The sequence below is a fragment of the Podarcis bocagei genome, assembly GCF_964188305.1.
Source record: "Podarcis bocagei genome assembly, chromosome: 6".
NCBI lineage: Eukaryota > Metazoa > Chordata > Lepidosauria > Squamata > Lacertidae > Podarcis > Podarcis bocagei.
The window spans coordinates 38,878,703-38,900,058 of record NC_138130.1 but is presented as its reverse complement, the minus strand read 5'-3'; the positions used below and the strand labels follow the sequence as shown (position 1 = coordinate 38,900,058).

The 21,356-nt window shown below is 41.6% G+C and overlaps 1 protein-coding gene across 5 annotated transcripts in view; it reads left to right on the top strand.

The window, feature by feature from the left end:
• Positions 1–21,356, top strand: part of MID1 (midline 1) — a 285,842-nt gene that overhangs the window by 192,723 nt on the left and 71,763 nt on the right. The window contains exon 1 of one of the 5 annotated variants that reach the window (XM_081197050.1): positions 16,521–16,665. The exons of the other annotated variants lie outside the window; for them this stretch is intronic. The gene's annotated coding sequence lies outside the window, so the exon portion shown is untranslated. Of the gene's footprint in view, positions 1–16,520; positions 16,666–21,356 lie in introns of those variants that run through there. 5 annotated transcript variants of the gene reach the window in all.

Below are 21,356 nucleotides of genomic sequence, written 5' to 3'. Positions count from 1 at the left end.
GGTTGCAAATATGCATGTTCCAGCACTCCATGAAAGTTTTTAAGTGGTCTGGGGAAATGTGAGATTTTCTCATTAGGCCCAGCACAGTTAATGATTGACACAAAAGAAAACGTACTGAGTGAGTGACAATTTGACATTACACGTCTTGGTCCAATAAAAGTGGGCTAAGCAGCATCTTAAAGCCAAAAATAACTGTTACAGATCTGGGGTAACAGAGGTTGAGGGTGCAAGGGCACCCATAGCTGTGAGAATTATTGAATGTTATAAAGGGAGTAGAATTTTGCTGACACCTGAAGCATTGAAGGGAAGATGCCAAGCGGTAGATTTAACATACAGGCTGAACTAGATCCCATGTTCAGATCACGGATAGCGATGCTGTTAAGAGCACAAGGAGAACTAAGTGCCGGCCCAGTGTGTAAATGTAAAGGACCCCTGGACAGTTAGGTCTAGTCAAAGGTGTGTGGTGCTCATCTTGCTTCAAGCCGAGGGAGCCGGCGTTTGTCCACAGACAGCTTTCCGGGTCATGTGGCCAGCATGACTAAACTGCTTCTGGTGCAATGGGACACCATGACAAGTGCCAGAGTGCACGGAAATGCTGTTTACCTTCCTGCCACAGCAGTACCTATTTATCTACTTGCGCTAGTATGCTTTCAATCTGCTAGGTTGGCAGGAGCTGGGGTAGAGCAACAGGAGCTCACCCTGTTGCATGGATTCAAATCACTGACCTTCCAACAAGCCTAAGAGGCTCAGTGGTTTAAATCACAACACCACCCACTCCCCCTACCGGGCCATTAGAGAACAATTGACCATGCAGGTGCTGTCCTCCTCCCCAGCTCTGTGCTAATTAGCAGAAGACAATAGCAGAATTGAGAGAGGGAGGTTACAGGAGGCATGATGTTGCACAGGGAAAATGTGCCCTTTTTTGAAAAATAGAGGGCTGGATAAGGCATTGGGAGTGAGCAGACAGCTGGGAGGAGTTGCTTGGAGCAAGGGTTCTTGGGAAGGAGAAGGGTAGAACCAGAACTCCAGGCAGAGGCCATGCCATCTTGGTAGGCTGGAAGACAGATACAGTCAGGGCTGCCAGCTCCTGGGGGCCTAGCCCTTTGTGGAGGGGGGAGTATTTTGGGGGTCCAAAAAGTGCAGAGCACAGTGCAGCTCTAGTGACCAGCATTGGTGGTCCACCTTCAGCCTGAAGGACCATGATGCAACCCCATTGCTGAAGCTAAGCAGGTCCAAGGTCTGGTCAGTGCCTGGACTGGAGATCACATGGGATGCACGGCACCTTTTGCTCTATTGAAGAAAGGCAGCATATAAATGTGATCAGTAAGATAAAGAATCCCATCCATATCCTTGCACCTGGGCTGGGAGAATACTGTGCTGGCTGTTTGCTAGCCTGAAAAGTCCACGCTGATCTAACGCTGGCTTCCGAGTAAACATGAAAGGAATACAGCTGTCATGTCACACCTGAAAGCAAGCGTCAGGAAAATCTTGTAAAATAAATTTAAATTGGTTTCAGTGGGAATCCCAACACTTGAAAGAATTTTGTTAATGACTAGACAAAGTGACAGCTAAAATTTTTCTTTCTTACAGCATAATGAAAAGCCCATAGGATTAGATCACTGGGAATTATCAAAACTTTGATATAAACCCATGCTAATAAAGAGCATGTTTTTTCTGACAGCGACAACAGACTTCAGTTAACCTTACTATTAGGAGCAGAATGGCTATGGGGAGAGGGGAATCACAAAATTGAATTGCAGAGTGAAGGCCTCAGTATAGCTTGATGCTGGGAAAGCTGCAGAGTTAAAAAGTATTAAGAGGTTTTGCCTGTTATCCAGTGCTGATGTATAATTACACTAAAGTTTACATTTGCTTGCAACAGTGACTCTTGTTATATTTGTTTCATGGCAAATGTGGATTGGAGATCAGCTGGGTTCTGAGTGTGCCGTATTTGGAACAGACAGCTGAGAATTGGTCACCTGTCTAGCTTTTGCTTGTGTTTTGATCATTGCATTTTTACTGAAGCTGTCTAAACAGTGCAACTATCAGTAAAGGCTGAGAACTGCCCCTACTGTATTATTTTTAACAAACTAGATAGAGCGCCATTGTGGTCCTACGGATGCCAACTACTGCTGTGTTGCTAAGGGCACCCAGCAACACAACTTTATCAACCTGGCGTTGCTATTAGGTGAACCACTTTGCCCAGCAGAACGTCCACTGTAGATGCAAGTAATAATCACCTTCCTCCTTCCTTCTGTCAGTCAAGATCCAGTAGCATATCTGCAAGCAAATCTGTGAGAGCTAGCAGCCTAGAGTCTGAGCAGCAAGAAATATACACACACACCTTAAGACTGAGGGCAAGGGTGCTTGGCTTTTTATACAATACGGTTTTCGGAAAGCTCTGCCATAAGGGATAAACTATATGTATATGGTACAAAATGTGGCTCTTAAAAAATACATTATTAGAAATAGCTACTTGTGGGCCTTATCAGGACACTGGTGTGCTGGGAGGTAAGGAAAAAGATAGCATTGGGTAAAAGAAAGGAAGTGTACATGTGACATTAATGTGGTTAAACCATCCAATGTACCCTTTTCTTGTCGCTAAAAGGGTAAAGAAAAAGGTGTCAGCCCTAGGAACACAGCTTGGACTTAGTACTTGCAGGACTAAGGAGGACATTTAGCATGGCTTTATAGGTTTCTGAAGCACTATAGAATCTTTCCACATTTACAGCTTTCCTACGTAGTATGTAAAGTAGGCACTTGTGGCAATTTTTTATTTTGGTTTTGAACTTTTACTAAGGGTCCCTCTTCGAGTGCTTGTGCTGAAGACAGTTCTATAGTAGCATGTCTATCAGCACAATAGGTGTCTGAACTATATGTTAAGAATATGGTGTGCATTTTCTCTTTAAGGTTGCTCTCAGGCCTCATTCAGCATTTAAGTCGAGGTTAACTCCATTTTTCATAGGTCTCAGAATCTGGAATTGTACAATTTTATCCTACCAGTACATTCCAGATAATAGAATAGGCAGAAGTCAGATGTCATGAAAGCAGCCTTTTCATTTTAATTTCTTTCTTATACATTTTTGAACATAACCTTATGAACTGAAAATAAAATAGGGTGGGGGGAGAGAAGCTTATACAGCACAACCATCAGGGTGACAATAGGCAATTGTCAGAGGACGGCATTGTTTAAATAGTTTTCCGTGGGAAGGAAAGTATTAGAGCATTTCTGTCTAGGTGACGGAAGAAGGCAATAAGGGATGTCCACAGTAGTGTAGACGCAAGATTCAGTTCACTCAGTGAGTGGGATGGGGACTACAGCAAACTTTGGGGGAAATGCTTCATCTTCATGTCTTCAGCCAATGCAGCCTTTGGGTAAAGATGTAGCTCTTATGCCATTGAAGCCTGCCCTGCAGAAGTTAAAACATATTGTACATAAAATCTGGACCATTAACACAGAGCAGGGAATATGTGGTAAGTAACATGTTCCTTTCTTTCAGAATCCAGGGGTCAGTCTACTCACCCAAGTAAGTGTTTAGGTTTTGGTTGGTTCACAGTCACTGGCATATGTGTGAGAGGTGAATAGATTCCCACAGGTCTCCTCCGCACCTGCCTTTGCAGTCCCTAACATTATTTAAATTTATTGTCAGATTTGTCTTTCAGTTGATATGGTTGAGCAAGGTATAGGAAGAGTTTACTTGTCTGGGAGGGCTGGCATGGTAGTAGATTAATCCTGTCTTTCAGTCAGGATATGACATATTCAGATGTCATTTAAACATCCAAGCGTGCCGCAATTTATGTTCAAAAATTTCCCTTTCTTATGCCACTGTGTTTCAAAATGTTAGTTATCTGCAACAATTAGGTTATTTTATGTTTTGCTTAAGCTTTGGAGTGTGTGTGTGTGTGTGTGTGTGTGTGTGTCTCTACACACTCTAAGGGAAAACTAATAAAGTCTGTGGTAGCATGGGAAGGAAAGAACAATAATTTTAATGCTTTGAAGTCTATCACTTAGAGAGAATCTTATTATCATAACATATTATGATTTATTCAGCTGAGAATAAGAGATAAAAGAGAGTAGAAAACAAGGTCATAGTTCCAGGAAGGAAGTTGAGGATTACTGACCATTGAAATGGCATGGCATTGTAATAAGAGATGCAAACAGTAGACATTTGGCAAACTCAGATGCTGCTATGCATAACTGAAACAATGAGATAATGCCTAAACGATAGACTATCCTGTGTGGCCACTCAAAACACCCCATTTAGACAAATCTGATTTAGCACCATTGCAAAAGCACCTATTGATTTATGCTCTTGAAGACTAACTTGTGAATACTATGAAGTCCTTCCCTGACCATACCTGAAGTTTCAAACCTCATCAGAGAAAGTCCTCAAAAAGTCCTGCAAATAAAATTTGGTTTTGGACTTAGCGTGGAAACTGAAATCTTAAGGATGCTTTCATGGGAATGGGTCTCATTGAAATTGCAACACAGAAAAATTAGACAAGATCCTGCAGCTCATTGAGCAGTCCAAATAGTGGTATCAGTTGCATGACCACCTCAGCTTAACATGGCACCAAAGATAAAGTCAGTATGGAAAAATTAAAGCCACTGCCTGAAGTAGTCATATTGTGGGATCTGTTAAGCTAGGTCATTTTAGCTGAACATAATTATTCTGCTTTGGAACAGTTTGCCAAATGCTACAGACTTTCTTAGTTGAATCAGTGCAAAAAAGGAAATGTAGAACAACCCAAAAAAGCTTGTTTCTCAATGGGCTATTTCTACTATATCACTTTCCGTAGATACTATTAAATGCTAGTTTGTGCATTTATTCATATATTTATTGAATATTTCTTTAGGCTGCCTTTTGGGGAGACTTCAGAAGATTTAATGGTTTTCAGTGAAGAAGCACCCGGGCTTGTGTTGCTAAATTATTTTTGAGGAAAAGCTTGTCTTTGTGCTTTTAGGACTGCATTATGGCAGCTCATTTCATCTGTGCATCTAAACATATAGATAAAAAGATGTTTCCCACAAACTAAAGAAGGCTTTAGTGTGATGCAGAGCATAAGAAGGGGGCTTTAGGGTCCGGTAACCCGGGAGGTCTAAAGTTCATGGAGCTATTGCTGGAATTGTCCGCAGATTAATTTGTGATGCTGCCAGTCAGGATAGTGCTTAATACTCTCCCATCCCCAGAATTACTTATGCATGCTGATTTATCAGGTCACAAGCAGTGGAACAAAAGAAGAGGAGAAATAGGGGGAGCTGTGCACAGATAGATGGCATCTGAGCAGTTCTTTTATCAAAAAAAAATCTCAAAAGAAAACAAGGGTTGGTGAAAATCAACTGAGAAAGCTGAGGCTGAATCATTCTCTTCTACAGGCAGCCACATAGGAACAATTTCTGTATTCCTAATGAGTCACACATCACTATATGGTTGCCAAAGGAAGTGCAGGTCAATGAAAGGAAATGCCAGTCTGTGATCCTGAAAAATGTTGTGTGTTGTACGCATGTGTGTGTGTGTGTGTGTGTGCACGCACACACACATAAATGCCCCTGTGTGTTTGTGATTTTATAAAATAGTAATTTTTCAACTCTAATTTCCGGAATGCAAAGTTTATCGTTCTTAAGTTCAGCAATATTGCTTATGCACTGGTAGGTGGATAGCGTTAGGAAAGAAAAACCTAGACTTTGTTATTATTGTAGTAAAATACAGGTAAATTCAGTTGTGCAGGCTGTTTCAATTTACTTTGTTTATATAACCAACAAACATAGAAAGACTTCTTCCATTCTGTTTTAAAGCATGCTAAAGTGCCTATAGTTCTTCTTTTAGTCAACTTTATCAAATCATGATTGCCTCTAGCGTCCAGTCCCGTTAAGCACTTAACTTTTTTGCAGTGGCTATGCAGCTGTCTAATTTAAGTAAGCGCTTAGTGCCTCTATTGTTTGCTTGCCAAACTTTCTTACGTAACTCACCCATGCTAATGAGAAGAGAAAATGTCTTCTTCGTGATCATGGCTTGATCACCATATTTACTGCCCATCCTTAAAAAGCATTTCTTCAGCGTTTTGTATAAAATGGATGATGCAGCTGCTCCGTAATAGCATTATGCCCTTAAGCTTTAAGCACTCACAACATCTTCTGATAACATTTTGCTGACAGAACAGTTTGGTAGATTTACTTCATACTATCTGCAAGCATGGGCAGGCCTATGCCGGAATGTAGAGAAGAGACCTCTTCTGCATGTTCTTACAAAGTCTTTCCACAAGGGTGAAAACAGTGGGTGATGGCAGGTGGGGCTTTGGGGACTAGGGCAGTGTCTTGTGCTCTTGGAGAAAGTTGCAGAGGGCACTGCCAACCCCTAACCTATCCACTTCAATTCACTATCCAGTTCCATATTTCTTCCGTTAGAAGCCACCTTTACTAGTCAGAGGAGCTTGGCTGCTCTCAGAGCAAATGTGGAACTGCTGCTTTTTAAAGGCAGCTGCAATAGCTCTGAGGAATTCATTTTTTGGTACTGCAGTGTGTGATGGTTCTTGCATCTTTCTGCTCTTCAAGAGCACAGGGTGAAATGGAAATACACTTGTCTTCAGCACCTCTTTTGGAGCTGTGTTACAAGGCCAGTCCAAGACATTTTGCTACCTGAAGCAGAAGAGCAAATGTCAACCTCCCAATTCAAGGTGCTGAGTACCCAAGCCCTGTCAAGTTATGTTAACACCTGAGGCAGAGAAGTTCCACAGGTGTGTCTGCCTCTTCCAGACACAACAATAACAACAACAACAACAACAACAACAACAACAACTATTATTATTAACCATTTGGGTTTTTTTCCATAGCATTCAAAATCAGTTGCCTGCTTCAGTTTGCCTAATGATAGGGCCAGCCCTGCTGGGGAGCTTTGAGGAGTGTGGAGCAAGGAACTTTCTTCATTCGTCAGAATATTGAATGTGCAGAGGAGGATTCACATCAGTGTCTTACTTAGAAGAGGAACACTGGAAGTGAGCCACAGGAATTACTCGGGAATCCTTATCTTATGCAAGCAGCAGCTAATATCACAAGAGCTAAAGTGGCATCCTGCCTTGGGCAAAGGAAAAAAGACTTTCCAACATTGCACACAACTGATAATATTTTCCCCAAGCCTTCAGATGTCCATAAAGGGCACTGCCTTTCACTGTTGGGGCAGCCAGAATTCTTATAGATTGAACCCCGCTGGGCTTCATGGAATCATGACACAAGAGGGCCAGCCGCCATGTTTTTTCAGTCAGCAATCCACAAATGAATTATTTATATTGCACTGGAGTAAGTTGAACTAGGGCTTCCATTAGGTGCAAGTGTTTTCTAAATCATTGCCTTGGGCATACTGTCACAGCTGCATCTCCTGAACATGTGCATAAAGATGCAGAGGTATTACGAAATGGGGCATGTTATGTATCAGAGGGCACAATTGTGCCCTCAACTTGTAATTTTCTGCAAGGCACATCGAGTGCTTTCTGTAGCTTGGAGGTGAAGATCATACTTCGCAGCCTAGTTTTTCCCTTACCCACCTCTTGTATTAATGAAACACATATTGATCTTTTTTATGCATCTGCAAACTGAAGCACTTAATACACTTATTCTGATCACAAAGTGTGCAAGGAAAAAAGCAAGCTGAGTAGACCCTTATTCCTTAAAATAAAAAAAAGTAAAATGAAGCGAGGTGACATTAGAAGCGCATGGGTAACAAGATCTGCAACTGTATTGCAGATGGGAGTTGTAAACTTCAAAAGGTTCCTAGCCGCAGGTTTTGTGAGAATATGAAGTGTAAATGATATTTACATCAGTGTGCTGCCCTAGTGGCTCTTATGCTCCTCACAAGTAATAAGCAAGCCAGTTGTGTGGAGAACAGTTTGCCACTTGAGTTTAATTCCTAGAAGAGAACTAACTTTCCAGCCATCTGCAGTTTGATAAGCATTACTTGCCCTGTCTTTAGAGCGTGGACTCCCCACCCCAGCTGGCATTGCAATGAGAAGCTGAGGGGACATTCTGTTGTTGTTGTGATGGGATTTATTTGATATGATTTGTACTTTTTCCAAGGTTTGTTATCTGCTCAGCCATCATGAAAGATGTTTCTGTTCTTGCTGAACTCATATAGTACTTCCAGTATGTTTATAGAGATAGCAATGACCATGCCCTCAATTGCTGGTTATTTTATGCAATCTGCAGGTGATATCAGTATCGGGACACTGCTCTGGACCAGAGTGCCTTTGCAGGGATAGCAAACTTGTGACCCTCCAGCTCCCATCAGTCCCCACCTGCATAGCCAGTGCATTGCCAGAGGTAATGGGACTTGTAGTACGGCAACTCCAGGAGAGCCGCAGGTTCCTCATCCTTGGTTTAGATTATCATGCCCTTGTTTACCTGGATTTGCTTTACATGCCTGAAGAGTACAATTTTTTGTTTAAGTGTATGATTTCTTTCTTGTACATATATTTAATGCCATTCCCATGAAAAGTAAGGTATTTTCTACAGAAAGCAAATATCACTGAAAGGCTAAGTAAAATAATTAACATTTAGTCCACTTTTACTGGGGGGAAGGGAGGTGCAATTTCTTGGAAAGTCTTCTCTAATTCTGACCAAATTGGTTTATTTCATTAATTTTTCATTAATTTTCCATGACAAGCCATTATTCAGTTAAAGAAGTTCCAAGATTTTGGTATTTCTGATTTACCCGCCATCAGTACCCGTAAATGGCACTTGTGAATCGTTGCTTATGATAATACAGTCATCCTGCTGTACTGTTCTGTGTTGCTTCTGGCACCTCTTCTTCTGTTTGTGGCTTGCTTATCACCTTGCAGGCATGGTCTTTGCAAGCATCCCTGGAAGGGAGAGGTCAGAAGTTCTCAGGTAGACTTCGTGAATCTCCTGAATTGTATGTGATCCTTCACCTCTATTCCCAAAGCTGAAGTGTTGGCTTCATTCTTAGCAAGCTCCTTCAGGCTGTTGAGTAGCAACAGGGGTGGAAGCGAAACAGGGCCACTGAGAAACAAGAAGGCCAATGAAATAGGCTCATGAATCCTAAGGTATGCAGAAGTACAAAACATTTCCAAAATACATGCCCTGCAAGTTTTAAACTGTTTTCTTTTTAAAAAAAGGAAAATGGAAGGGGTCCTGAAGGGGAAATTTGGGTTGGGGCTGTACATGCCATGGTTTGTTTGTTTTTTAAATCTCCTTGAACTATGTGGAGATGTTTCAGGAAGAAGAAAGGGAAAGTGCACCTTTCCCCTTCTCCAGAATTCCTCACCCAAATTATAAAGCAAAAGGGTGTGTGTTCCCTTTTCCCCCTCCCCATCGCCTTACCCCCTCCACCACTAACGCCCCTTTTGTGGGCTGAAGGATTCACTGCACCATTTTTGTTGCAGGTTCCACATGCCCTCTCACATTGCAAAGTTGTGGCTCTCTAACCAGTGTTCTTGGTACAAATGGGTGGCTTCAGTCCTAGGCTAGTTTTCCCATAGGCTTTCACTAGAAGGAAAGCTGTATCTTGTTGTTGTTTTAATAACTGAAGAATTTTATTTCCCGAACACCATGTACATTTAATGAATAATCACATTCAATGCTGTAGTGATGTGCACTTTTTTTCTTTTCTTTAATGCTTTAATTCTAAGCCTGAGTGTCTTCTCTGGCTTTTTTTGAACTCACAACGTTTACTCCAAATAGTTCCCCGCTCCCTTGGAAATGACCGTCTAGCTTGAAACATGGTTTCACACCATATAACATATGGTGAGGAAAGGATCTTCTTTCTATGATGTCACATCTGAAGAAGGAACTTGTACAGCTGCCCAGCCATTTGGAGTCCATGCGTTTCTCTTTGAGGAGGATGGAGGTATTCAAGTGCAGGGGAAGGGCGATGTGGAAAATGGAAATGCAAGTGTATTCAGGCACTTTTTTTTTGCTGTATATTGTAATGGGAAAATGTGTGTGTGTGTGTGTGAGAGAGAGAGAGAGAGAGAGAGAGAGAGAGAGAGAGAGAGAGAAGGGCCTTATTTGTGTGCCTAATTTTCTTGGGCCCCTCTTGGGCAGGCATAGGCAAACTCGGCCCTCCAGATGTTTTGGGACTACAACTCCCATCATCCCTAGCTAACTGGACCAGTGGTCAGGGGTGATGGGAGTTGTAGTCCCAAAACATTTGGAGGGCCGAGTTTGCCTATGCCTGCTCTTGGGTCTGAAATCAATCAGCTAGTTCTTACTAACCAGAAAGGACAACCACTTGCGTTACAAATTTGTATGTTGTTTTTAAACCGCACAAGAATACCGAAGCCTACCACATATACTAGACAAGTGCCATCCATGGCTACTGAATTTTATTGCTGAACATGTTGTTTATTTGATTCATAATTTTTATCCTGGGGTTCCAATTCCAAGAAAGCAGTCAAGGCCGTTCACAACTGTAGTGGAAAAAATTAAATGATAAAAACCAAAGATAAACAATGAACCATAAACCAATATATGAAAAACAATAGCAGCATTAAATAACCAAGAGCCAGTAAGAGTGTTGTCAATGCACCTGCCTAAGATGAACAAAAGCACTCCAAGCAACATGTGCTACCTAGGAACCTGGAGTCAAGACCCTTTAGGCTTGGGGAATGAGACATATAGTTGTCTTCAGTGCCAGCCTTGGATGACTCCACCTTACCAGAAGCCTCGCTGTAACAGGCCCCCATTTTGCTACCATCTCCCCAACCTTAGGACGTTACATTGCTGTCTTCCAAGTCCAATAATTTTGGCCCAGAAACTCAAGTGGAGTCATGCTCTTCCACATGCAGTTGGAACCAAACTGAAAGTTTGGCCCTGCAAAGGGCTGTTCCAGCAAAAGTGGAGCTAACCACCCAGACAGAGCTGAAAACCCCTTTTAAGTCTCAGTCTGGGGTTGCCTTAGCATCGTTTTGAATATGCTCATATGCCACTCCAGCCTGAACAACTGCATGGAGCTATCCAGGTTCCTACATTGAAGTAAGCTTTGCCTTGCCTGGCTCTTCTTGGGTAGAACCTACACACTTGTGTTGAAACCCATCTGAATGTAACTTCCACCTGGGACACCACAGCAGTCCTTCTGACTAATATCACCTCTGTCTTGTAGCTCACACTGCCCCAGGCCATCACTGATTTCAGAGATCCCTTCAGACATCAGGACAACACAGTGGTGTTGATTTTTAAGACAGTCTTCTGGGTCTGATCTACCATTCTTCACAACATCACACTAGCTGTCTCTCAGTTGTTAATATTTCATATTCTTTGAAATCCCAAGGACTGTGAACAAAAACAAAGGAATTGCGACTTCCAGAAGGTGTAGTGTTAGTTGATTGCAGCAGAAACCAGAGAGAGGCTTGTGGCACCTTAGAAATGAACTGAGTAATTGTGGCGTGAACTTTTTTGTGAATTAGAGCCCTCCATCTTATATCTGATACTGGTGTCTAGCCAATGAAAGCTTATGTCACAATAAATCTATTAGCCTTTTTATATGCCACAATACACAGTGGCAAATGTCTTTTTAGAATGTGAGCCTGAGGGAAGGGACCATCTTCATAATGGTTTTTTAAGCTGCTCAGAGAGCCATTTTGGCTAAAGAGTAGGGCATAAATTCCTTAAATAAATAAAATAGTTTAACAGTCTTTTGCCGGTTATGCCAAAGCTTCTCATGGGATGTCAATTAACAGGCTATGTACTCCAGTTCCATTTTCCTTCTACTTATAGTATAAGATATTTATTGAACTTGATCATGACCACTGGGTTCTCATTACATATACTTGGGAGAGGCCCAAAGCCTGTCTTTGGAAAATGCTAGATCCCTGGCAACAAATTTTCTTTCTGGTGAGTAACATACAGCCCTCAGCCTAATTTCATGTGGGTTGCAGGAGAGGGGGGAACCTGGAGTCTGGGAAGAGGAATGATAGGGAAGAGGCGCCACAACAGATGCAACATGGGGGTAGGTTCTACGTCCAGACCTCTAGTAACAGCAGATTGACCCTTTCCCAGGAGCATGATGGTCAGGAAGGGAGGGTGAGACAGAGTTGCTGTGTCTACTTTTTGGCTGTGTTCCTACCCACCACTGGCATGTGGACCCTAACAGATTTTCCCCAAGGGAATGTGACACTTAATGAGTTAAAAAAAAATGTTTCCCACCCCTGTTTTAGTAGTTAATGTTTTGAACTCATCAAGTGTTGAAGGGCCAGCAATGTTGGCACTGTCAACTCATTCTCAGTGTCAAGTCCTGAGCCCATCTCTCCCAGTCTAAATATCAACCAAGGCTTTGGCAAAGACCTCTAGTAGGATTATGCTGCTATTCACATGTGAGAAGAACCCTTTGGCTATGACTCGACATCATAGGATAAAATGTATGTTATATTTAACAGGGAGGAGGTGCCTGCCAATTTTAGGGGCCAAATGAGATCCTGCAAACGTAGTTATGTATCCCTGCTGTAGTTTTGCGTGTATTGATGCTAGCCAATGTTGGCATATTTTTTTCACTTGATCTTATTTTCTCTGCTTTTATATTGTGCTATTTTTATAATTGCCATTTTGTATGTGTGTTGCTGCTGTTAGTTGCTTTGGGTACATTTTCATAGAAAGGTGAATATAAATTAAATGAATAATTGAAATGACATAGAATGCCTCAATTCTGAATGTGCTTTGTTTGCACAAGTTCACAGAAATCTCTTCTGTGTACAAATGTCAAGCTAAATTAGAATCCTAGTACCTTTCTTATAATTCATGGTCAACTGTAAATGAGTCAGGAATATGAATCACCTTGCTTCTTAGAGTCCTTCAGATGCACAATGCTTTTCCTCATATCCTTTTTGCAGATGAGCAGCCTGTTATCCTGTTCAACGGTAATGCTCTGATCACTTCCCTACCTTTCAAGTGGTCAAACTAGAATTCAGGCCTTAATAGCAAAGTACAAAAGAGTTAACACTGTTTTGGTTTTGTTCCTAAGTAGTAAGGAAAACCCAGTTACTGAACAAATAGCTGCAGTCAGCAGACAGAAATGTAGAAAAACAAAGCTTATACAATAAGTTAAAAGGAAGTTGTGTGTAGTTCTTTTCTTTTTTAAAGAAGATGAGTGGCTTCATTTAATATTTTGTAAGGAAATGGGGCTTTTTATTGGCTAACTTTGAAAGATCGTTGCCTCCTAAACAAAGAAAATCTAGTGTTTTCTGGCACGATCACTAATGTATCTTACTGCTTCAGATATAATGCACAAGTTTCTTCAGCAAGATTAATAAGTATGTGTAATTCTATAGAAAATCTGGGTTTTGGATCATTTTGGGAACTTTAATACAGTATTATTTACAACAGAGTTCCTTTTTTATGGGCTTCTTTTTCCCATATTGCTTTCGTTTGAATTCATTTTGTGCTGCTTTGCACACTATGCAAAGGGAAATCTGGATTTTCTATCAGTTTTATATGTGACGTATGGCTGTAGCCAATCAGTGCTTGGATCTGTCAGTAAGTGTATTTGTATTTAAATAAATGTTCACAAACAAATGTTGGCCACTCCTACACTTTAAACATTTTAGGTTCACACCAAAAAAGTAGCAGATGAAATCAGCCCTTCGGTGAAAAACACCTGACCCTTTTCCAACTGTATACTGTAGAAGCATTTGTACTTTATTTATAATAATTTATTGGATTTCCATAAGGTCCCAGGGTGGGTTACAACTATAAAGTACGTGGTTATAGAATATGACTGTAACTAAAGCAAAAAGGTGTGAAAACAATTAAAAGCAGTTCCAGATTTTTTTGAAGGCAGTTAAAAATAGTTCCAGTACAGATGCAGACCGAAAAAAAGATCTCCACTTAAAACGTTTGCTGGAAGAGAATGGTCTTCAGTAAGAGCCAGACAGACAACAGACACTACCGCTTCATATGGAAAGAGTAGGTGCCACCACACTGAAGGCCCAATTTCTATATTGTGCAGAGCAGACCTCATAAGATGGTATCTGTAGGAGGCCGTCTCTTGTGGAGTGTAGTAAACTACTGAGCAGTGCTTTTTTCCTGGGGGTACGCATACCCCTAAAAGTTTTGTTAATCTTGGTGCTTTTGTCCATTTACTGTATTTATTTTCCCTGATTTGAACTATAAAACGGTGATTTTATTGAGTCAAAATGAGAGTGCCCCTAAACATTTTTTAAGGAAAAAAAGCACTGCCACTGAGTATATAAAGGGTGAGAAGACCTTGTAGGTATCCTGGTCTCGAGCTGTATAGGGCTTTGAGCCCACATCTTTGGGGAGTGTGCCTGAAACAGGCAACAACAAGATGAGGAGGGTGATAATGCTGTATTTTCCCCATCCTGTTAGCACTCTGCTAGAAAAGGATCTCTGTATATAGATGCCCATTAAATTGCCCCATGATTGTTTAATTCACACGTTCCTCATAGTGGCATGGGATTGCACTATGAGAAATTGGCTCACACTGCACTCCTTATATGTGCATGCAATGTGAATGAAAACGGTGGACTAAGTCTCAATTCTTACTATTACCCAGGCAGTTTAGGTTACTGCTGATTGTCCCCTATTTGTTTTTATTTTCGCTACTTCATTTAACTGGCTATTTTTAAATTCTGCATCTATGATGAGATCTAGCCTGGAGAACTGTAGCAGTCTCAATGTCACACTATTCCGGCCTTTCTCATAAGAGAGGAAATAATGAAGGAAATTCAATTACTCTGTAACACAAATGAAATGCAAGCTTGTTGCTGGAATGAAGAGCAAATGGAACATTGCTTTGGATCCATTCTTCCAAGCATTTAATGCATTTTTAATTTTGTGACAACAATTTAAAAAGGAGACATTGCAAGATGAAAAGTGGAACACAAGGAAGCAATTCATTCCTGCTGCTTCCACTTTCACATGAATCTTTTAACACATCCATTGAAAGCCGTCTGGTCTGTATTATAATGCTCAGGAAGATACGCAAGAAAATATATAGGGACATTTTGATGTAGTTCTTGGACTGTCAAGGCTATGTCATACATTGTTGTTGGTATCCATCTGTTTCGAGAGACAATGGAGTGTGCCTCTGGGGGTGAAGTTAAACCACTGCATTAGCAGCACTGAAGAGATCTCCTTGGGGCACAAGCCTGGGCAGTGTGTGTGGAGGTCCTGGGCTACCCAGATGACAAAAAAGCCCTCTTGGCCTCCAAAGGAAAGCAGAGCTTGGCTACAGGAATTGCCGGAAGGAGGATTCCACTCTGGATTTTTGTAGGGTTTGCTCCTTAGCCTTTTCTTCACCCAGAGATGTCCCACAAGGCAGTGACGGTATAGGATCAGAGTTTTCCTTCTCTTGGATGGGCTACCTTTCCAGATGGACGAACCCCACCTGCTCGTCACAGTAACCACCTTCTTGTCTGTTGGGCCCACTACTGGTCTTGCTCATATGCAGGGCTCTGAGACTGATCAGCTACCTCACCTGGTTTAGTTGGCCAGTGGAAGCTGTTCTCGGGCTGTGGCCGCTGTTGCATGCCGACAGCTTCTAGGAACCACAGGTAAGAGCCGAGTGCAGCGTTGGGGACCAAAGCGTTGGACAAACTATGCCTCCCATAACACCCCATACGCCCCATTGTCATATATTAGAGGTAAGGAATCTGTGGTCCTTCATATGTTGTTGGATTCTAACTCCCCTCAGAAAACATGGCCAATGGTCAAGGATGATGATTATGGTTCAGCAATATTTGAAGGGTCACAGGTTAGCCATTCCTTTTTGTAAATGAAGGGACACTGTTTCACTGGTGTGTGCGTGTGTGGGTGTGGGTGTGTTCACAGCAAAGTTCAAAGGCCCCCTCCTGGATAGATTCAAAATTAAATGCAAAAAAAACCAGGGTAATGTAATTTTAAGAATATTCTGCTTTACTATAGTGCTTTTAAGAGAGAGTCAGATGTAGTCTTCCATCTTTCCTAAATGGCACCAGAAAGAAAGAAGTCTATTTTTTAATATTAACAGTTTATTACTGTGGTGCCATTTGGCTGATAAACTTGCACAAGGAATGTTTCAGATATACACTAGCAGAAATATAATAGTCAAATACTGGACCGTGTGATATTTGTCCAGTAGGCCTCGATCTTCCATGAGAAAGTAATCGAGTTTTGAACTCTTGGTGGCATGACAGGTTTTGCTGGTTCAGGTCAGTCTCCCCTTACAGGCATGGGAACTGAAATCCATTATTCAGCCCTGGATTAATTACACAGCAGGCTGAGCTTCCACTTGTTCAAATAATGTGGCAGCAAAGCCCAATGCCCTTATTACAAGCCATCATTGTCGGGGTGGGTTACATGGACGTACTGTGAGAGAATCTGATCCTCGCTGCTTTCTCACTCCAAACTTCTGAATGCTGAAAGAGAAAGGATAAAGTTTGCTTTAGTGTCAGTGACAAAAGGCAACCCAATTGCGGAGGCATTTTCTAGTCCTTAAACTCTGGCGGAGGTGATTAGGTGGAGCTGGCTTTCCTGGAATTGTAGGGTAGATTTTCCTGTTGTGCTTTCAGTATCAGCTGTCTCACAAAGTACACTGTTGCCGCACTAAAGGTCCAGGATTCATGTAGCTTAGCAGAGGCTTCCACAGGCCTCTTTGGCTTTTTACAATCTACTGAGGGGAGGATCTGCGTGATCATTTAACAGCAATGTTTCAGCAAAAACAGGTAGGGCCTAAATCCGCTGGTGGGTATACTAGTTGGCATATTTCTTTGAAGAGGTTTTAAATGTAGACCTGTCATAGGCTATACTGTTCAACTTTATGGTTAGCAAATTTGTCCATAAACATTACTTGTGTTAATTTCTGGTGCCTTGGCATGCTTTGCAACGCCGCCCTAATGTTTTATTTCATGTATATGTCTTCAAACGTGATGTATGTTCAATAGTTTATACAGATGCTTGTTCATGTCAGGAGGCATTTGAGTTAAAAATAAAATTTTAATCAGAGTCTCCCCATTGCCACGCAGATTTTGTAATATCTGAGTTCTGAGTAATTTGGTTTCTAATCTACGGTCCCAGCATTAGATATGTCTCAGCAACCAGGCAGCATGTGATGAGAAAGAGAATTGTGCCATTCAAAGTAGACATGGCTGGGCTAGATGGATCAATGGTATAGAAAGAGAAGGGCTAGTTGTAAAATTTATGGATTCTTTTTTAATGCTTTGTTGTTTTTTTCTGTTATTGTTTTTGTAATTGATGAACCATGCCTATATAATATATATAAATTTTATGAAATAAATGTCTGTCTGTCTAACCACAGCTTCAGTCCGAAAAGTATTTATTTGGACACAAGGTCCTTTTTTTAGGGGAGAGCAATTGCCCCAGACCTCACACACGGTCATAATGTAAACACTGGCAAACAGCACTATGTTTTGGTGTTTAACATCATTGTATCTTTCTTCGTCTAAGTCAGTCATGCTGGCTAATGCATCAGTATGACTAGGACCAGGAGTAATTTTGGTGCTATATGTTTGCTGGAGCTTTTGACTTCAGTTGTGGTGGGGGTCCCGGTATTAGTGATCCAATTGACCTAGAAATTTATTTAATCAGCGTATCTCTCATAATTATTTTCCCCTGCCTTTTCCCCACACCTCTAGGCAAACCAATTGCTTGGCCATCACCCATCCAACAGAAGCAAGGAATACTTAATAGCTAGATTATTATGTGATGTATGTGATGTCCATATACTAGCTGATGAAAAACATAGTTCTATATTTTGCAACTGAATCCTATAATATTATTTTTATCTTTTAGTTTTTGAGGTATAAAATAAGCATACTTTAATATAGCAGTATTAAATTCTGAGATCAAATATAAATAGTTCTTGAATATATTATTTGTGCATAACCTTTTTCCAAAAGAAAAAATATAGGATCCAATGAGAAAGAAGGGGCTGATTGAAATGGATGTCCAACTACTATGCCTCTCAGAGTCTTAAAAAGGATTTGCAGACAGACTTTCTTACTTAAATTCCTTTTCTAGACTACTTCTATGGTTCTATACAATGATATCTCCCACACATGGCCTAGTGAATTGAATTGAATAGGAGCTACATTCAGTGTAGTTTGTGCCTTAAATATTCCTGGTCAAATAAATTCAACAGGCCAGGTACGGTATATGGCATAGTGGTTATTTTTTGTCTTCTAGTAGTCAACGGCTTGAAGTTAGAGATCACTGGGCTTTAGTGGGGGAAATGCTTTAAAATGCATTTTATGCTTGAACAAGGTAGCACTTGATTTTAGTTAGTTTTCCAGTTTGATCTGTATCTTTTGACTTGGGTTCATTCTGCTAAATACAGTACTTAGTTCCTCTTTACACTGGTTTACTCACTACATTCTTCAAATGACTTCATCAAAAATATGTTGAAAAATTGACTGGGTTCCACCTTAATGGTTTCTGGATTGCAGCCTTTCCTTTATAGGAGAAAGTTGCATCATCATCATCATCATCATCATCATCATTTTATTTATACCCCACCCATGGGTAGTGATAATGGAAGGATTGACATTTGTTACCATAATGTGCTAAAAGGTAAAGGACCCCTGTCAGTTAAGTCCAGTTGCAAATGACTCTGGGGTTGCGGCGCTCATCTCGCTTTACTGGCAGAGGGAGCCAGCGTTTGTCCGCAGACAGTTTTTCCGGGTCATGTGGCCAGCATGACTAAGCTGCTTCTGTCGAAACCAGAGCAGCGCACGGAAACGCCTTTTACCTTCCCACCGGAGCAGTACCTATTTATCTACTTTCACTTTTTGGCATGCTTTTGAACTGCTGGGTTGGTAGGAGCTGGGGCTGAGCAACAGGAGCTCACTCCGTCGCGGGGATTCGAACTGCGGACCTTCCAATCGGCAAGCCCTAGGCTCAGTGGTTTAGACCACAGCGCCATCCACTGTGCTACTAATTTCTTAAGTCATAAAAGCATAATCATAGAATTGTAGAGTTGGATGGGACCATGAGGGTATAGCTATCTAGTCCAACCCCCTGCAATGCAGGAATCTTTTTGCCTGATGTGGGGCTCAAGCCCCCCAACCCTGATATTAAAAGTCTCATACTGAGCTATATCAGCAGTGCTCTTCCGATAAATGGTGCACATTAAGTGCACTAGGGTAGGAATGAAATCATGAAAACCTTCTGTTACTTGATGCCACGAGGCAATATGTAATTACAGATCCTCTCCTAGCAAGGGAGACTTCTCTGTGTTGCTGTCAGTGGCCCTCTGCTATGTTGATAGACCCAGCTGGTTTATCTGGTGGATAGGGAAACCAGCAGAAGTACTGAAGTAAGCACCAAGTGACTTTATCATTTACCATTGTCCCATGGCATTGTGGGAAATAATTTAATTGTAGACATTCTAAGTCATCGGGGGGGGGGGGCTGCCAGGGCCTTGGCAGCTGCCTGATGTTGTTACCTACTGATAATGAGGTTGCTCCTATTGGTCATTCCTGTCTTTCAGTTATTTTCTGAATTTCATGCATGTTTTGTCTTTAACCAAAATGGGTAAAGGGATTAGATAAAGATTGGTTCTTGGCATGTGTGTCTTAAGACATGGATCCTTAACCCTGGTTGTATTTGTAGATTGCTGGTTCTGCTGGTTTTATGCACACCAAACATCCTAGTCTGAACCGGAGTTTTAAAATCATGGGCTCAGAATAATGTGTAATGCTATTTTCTGTAATGGAGTGTCAACCGAAATTTATCTGACTTCCTGTAAGAACTTCTTTCTATCACAAAAATGCACCTTTTAAGAGGGGGAAAAGCCCATGAATGTGATGCTCTGTCCTTTGCCCTCAGTATTTGTCTGTAAAGCAATTGGATAGTGGCAGTTTCTCAGCTGAAACCTAAAGTGTGATCCTTCCTTAGGGAAGAGCCAGGTGAAAATTGCTTCCTATTCTAGTGTACCTTTGTAGGCTTTGTTCGCAGTGTTTGGTGATCTCTTATCACACAAAACTTCAAACAATTTACAAATATCTTGGTTGCTGAGAGGGGACATCATGCCATGGACTCCTTCTAGACAACTGAGAACAATGTTTACCCTACTACATACCGTGTTGGTGGTGGAATCCAATTGGTGGCCTTGCACTTATGGAAGGAAGGTTTTTGATCCAATGGATGGACAGAAGAGAGGCCATTTTTGTCCATTCCCCCTGCAACCTCCAATGCCAACTTCCACTGGGGATACATGGGGCTTGAATCAGCAAAAACTGTCACCCTTCCTCTTCCATTACCAGAGGTGCCTGCAAAACCACTGTGTTAACGGTGATCTAACCCATTTTCAGTTATCCTATTATATAGTAGATACGGGGGGGGGGGGAGCAAGCGAACTCTTGGGTTGGCAAGTTCTGAAAGTTCCACAGATTTTTGGCAAATAAGTGTGAAACCAAATGGTACATTTTTCTCCGTCTCTGTGGGACAAATGTTTTTCTCCCCTTGCCACAAAGCAAGTATGAATAAGAATTAGAGGTTGACTTGAACTTCACCTCCATTTGTTGAACTTTTCTGTGCTATTATGGTTTGGGCTGAGGTTATACATCGCCTTCCTGTCGTCGTAACTGCAGCCCCTGGTTTAATTGTGGGGAAATGGCAGAAGGTTCAAAGAGATTTGGTTCCCAAGCTTGCTAATGAGCATAAGGCTCCATTCACCCTTAATGAACCAAGATTTCTATGTGAATTTGGGGGGCAGGCGGGGAGGTGAAAGAGAGGGGGGGCAGAGAGTTAATACAACGGAACAACGACTTTACAGTGTGCGGGGTCTGCAGCTGGGCCATCTGAAGCTGTCCTCGGTTATGAGCAACAAAGCTTAAATAGATTGTACTGTGAAGAGGTACATTTCGGTGAGTGTGAAGCATAGCTTTTGCTTCTGCTTCACTGACCTGTCTGCTTATAACAGTGATAGGGCCTTGACAAGAGCTGAGGGAAGGAGCGCCACGTAGAGCGACTCTTTCAAAATCATTCCATGCAACATGATTAGTGAAAGAGGAAACAAAATGAAGTTTCAGTCATTTTTAGGGTTGATTTCTTTGGGCAGGGGAGGAGGGGGGAGCTGCTGACTGTTCTTGAATCCCACGCTGAAAAAAAGTCATCGTCGAATTGTGTGCTGCATTTCCAGCTAAGCTCCAAGGCTATTAACACGAATATTTGTACAGTAGAACAGCTTTTGACCCTCTTGGCTTAAAACAACAGAAATGCCTGACACCTTCACATATTATAATAAAAACAAAAAGAGAGAACAGGATGTTTTAATTCCATCCATCCTCAATTCAGCAAATACTGTGTCACCCCCACCAAATTTTTGACAAGTAGCACTGAAGCACCACTTCCTGTTCTAAATATTTTTCTTTCTTTTCTGATCTGTGCTGTTGAA